Source organism: Electrona antarctica (genome assembly GCF_951216825.1).
Source record: "Electrona antarctica genome assembly, chromosome: 3".
In the NCBI taxonomy this organism is placed as follows: domain Eukaryota; kingdom Metazoa; phylum Chordata; class Actinopteri; order Myctophiformes; family Myctophidae; genus Electrona; species Electrona antarctica.
This window is the reverse complement of record NC_136808.1, coordinates 60,690,520-60,694,171: the sequence shown is the minus strand read 5'-3', so window position 1 is coordinate 60,694,171 and position 3,652 is coordinate 60,690,520.

Below are 3,652 nucleotides of genomic sequence, written 5' to 3'. Positions count from 1 at the left end.
ACACACACACACACACACACACACACACACACACACACACACACACACACACACGCACGCACGCACACGCACACGCACACGCACGCACACACACGCACGCACACACACACACACACACGCACGCACACGCACACGCACACGCACACGCACGCACGCACACACACACACACACACACACACACACACACACACACACACACACACACACACACACACACACACACACACACACACACACTGGATTATACTTATTAGGAATTATTACTTATTTAGACGCTTATGTGAATGTTGAAATCGTACAAGGAACGTAAAAAAAATAATGTTGAATGTAGGCCTATATATATATATATACTCAGCCAATCAAAGGGGGCATATATATATATATATATATATATATATATATATATATATTTGATGATAAAAGAAAATAAAGTATGCCTAGACTGTATAGACTTTTTATATTCCTGCATTAGTCTCAAAACATACCACGTTCACTATACAACGGCCAACAGTTGTAGGCTGGTTTATATTTGCTATAGACGTTGAGAGAAGAGAGAAGTTGGACTTGGACATTATGGGGGGGGGGGAGAGCACTGCGCTGTGAAATCCTCTCATCCTCTGCTGTCACCTCGACCTCAATTCAATAATCAGACCCCTAGTGCTGCAGGTGCTATTTGCGCATGTGCTTTTAGTCTGTCTTAGGGTAGTCTGTTGCCTTTAATGAGTACGCCGGAGGGCACTTTAATGAGTACCCCGGAGGGCACTTCAATTGTAAATCTCAGCTTTCTAATTGGAAGCAGTGGTTTTCTCATCGGATGGATGGAGTATAGCCATGACAACGACTTTTCGACTTTTCACATGAAACACTCACTCACAGTCACTGCATCACACAGTCACACTGCATCAAGCACAAAACCAACTCACACAGTCACACTGCATCAAGCACAAAACCAACTCACACAGTCACACTGCATCAAGCACAAAACCAACTCACACAGTCACACTGCATCACACAGTCACACTGCAAAACCAACTCACTAAAAGGGGAAAAGGGGGCGTGTTTAACTGCCATTACTCTGGTTAGTAGGGTATTAAAACACACATTCACACACATGACACAACATAGTACATTAATGATAGGGTGACAAACATGACACATTAATTCCCATAACACATTCCCGCAGTAACATGTCTACAGAATAACAACAAACAATTAAGGCATGCTGTGAATTCCATCCTTTGACCAATGTCCAGGATAGGGGGCACGCGTTAGTCCGACTGTGCCCGGCGCTGTGCCGCCTTCAGGGTGTGCTCCGTTCCTCCACGCACCTTCTGCGACTCTTTTGGCCGGGGACAGACTGCAGTAGGCCAGTATAAATGGTGCGTTTATATAGCGCCTTTATCCAAGGCGCTTTACATATAGATTGTGCATTACATTCACCCATTCAGACACACACATTCAGACACCGATTCAGGCACCAACCAGCACATCATCGGGAGCAATTAGGGGTTCAGAGTCATGCTCAAGGTCACTTCGACACTAACTCTGGGGGAGCCCCGGTTCGAACAGGCAACCTTGCGGTTACCATCCAGCCACTCTACCCCTAAACCACCGCTGCCCTGGATATAGCCATGGATGAATGGACAGAGACTCCCCAGTGTTGATTATGTGCAGAACCAGGGTGGTTTTGGACTTTGTTGTCGACTGTCATAGTAGCACTCTGAGTATAGATTGAGCCAGTGTTACAGTGTCTTGGCATGGCAGTTGGGAGTCTTTTGCCTGCTGCGTCGGAGGTGGAACGCTCCTTTGCTGAGGTGATGAAGAGCTATTTGTGACTGAGTGTCTGAGCCTATAAAGCGTGGTGGGCCCATGTGTCCACCATGGCTCCTGCATGCATCGTTCTAGTCAGTCCACTCTGATGATGCCTGGAAGCTAGAACGGTTGTGGCACAACTGGTCACTGCAGGGACGTGCAGAGAGGGTTAGAGGGGCAGGGGCTGAAATCCCCTAAGAGGGCACTTTTGGACAACAATAGGGAAAATAGCAGATCTACAAGCTCTCAACGTGTCGCACTGCGACACGTTGAGAGCTTGTAGATCAGCTATTTTCAGGGCGCAACCCTGAAAATAGCAGATCTACAAGCTCTCAAAGTGTCGCACTGCGACACGTTGAGAGCTTGTAGATCAGCTATTTTCAGGGCGCAACCCTGCACTCTTTAGCTAGTGGAGATGCGGTGTAACGACATGCATGGATATCGAAACAAATTTGTTCAACGCAAAATGCTGCGTTCAAGTTCAGGAGACTTCGGGGGGAAAAAAGCAATTCTCCTGAATGCTGCCTTCCGGTATGGCATGGAAAGGAGTGACATTTGCATTTCTTTCATCATGAATTCCATGCTAGAAGGCTTTCTTACCTTTATTTGTAGTTGTTAAAGAGGTCCAGGTGTTATTTTGTGCAAAAGCGCATTATTGTCTATTTCCCCTACCATAAGCCCTCAATGAATTGCATTGAATTGAATGGGGCTATGGGGTGTTAATGTGCTAATTCGCTTATTTCCATCGCTTTTTTTGTATATACTGTATCATCTCTTCATAATGTAAATAGTATCCCAAGCGGCACACTTCACTACTTACAAATAAAGGTAAGAAAGCCTTCTAGTAATATGGAATTCTCCTTTAAGGGTCAAAGAGGTCTTTCCCCTAGCTATATCACGGAGCTCTTGCCCCCTCACGACCCTCCTCGCAGCCTGAGGTCTGCAGGCAAGGGGCTCCTAAAAATTCGTACTGCGAACTACGTCACAAAGGGTGATCGGGCCTTCGCCATCCGAGCACCAAAGCTCTGGAATGAGCGTGCGTGCGTGCGTGCGTGCGTGCGTGCGTGCGTGCGTGCGTGCGTGCGTGCGTGTATCTGTATATCTGTCTCTATGTCTGGAGCAAATTGTGCAAACTGCTGGACTGATCAGCCTATGATGGTGGGATTGTTTGAGTCTCCCAACATACTCTGTAATCATCATGATATGTCAGCTCGGTGTATATTGGACATTGTCCTTGCTAATCATTTTTGTACTAGGGGTAGTGGCAGCATCAATTGTTTCTCCTTGTTTGCCTCGGAAATACCTTGGGGGGTAGATTGAGATTCATGTGTGATTCATGTTGGCCAAAGGCCTGGGCTGAGGATTATGTTTTCGCCGCCCTTTGTCTATGCTGTAAAGATCTGTAAAATGTCATTATTACATGTAGTATTACATTACGTTGTTTCATTTGTGGTAGCAAATCATGAATACATAAACTGAGCCTGTTGATTCCTCCCACCAGTCATCATCATCATCATCAACAACAACAACAACAACAACACAATCACCATTTCCCTCAAAATTTCCCCAAAGACAGTAAAATATTACAACTTCGTTTCAAACACTTACATCATGCTGCCCCTATTAATAGTACGGGGAATAAAATATGTTGTGTTCCTATTGCAAACTGGGTCTAGGAATTAACACAATCCTTCCTGGAGGCAATAATTCAAATTCAATAAAAAAGGGGTTGACTGTGGTTGGCTTGGCTATATGACTTTCATGAAAACGTTCCTCAAATATCATGTCCAGACCCTTTCATTTTGACCTCATCCTACCTACTAGCCACAATGAAAATCT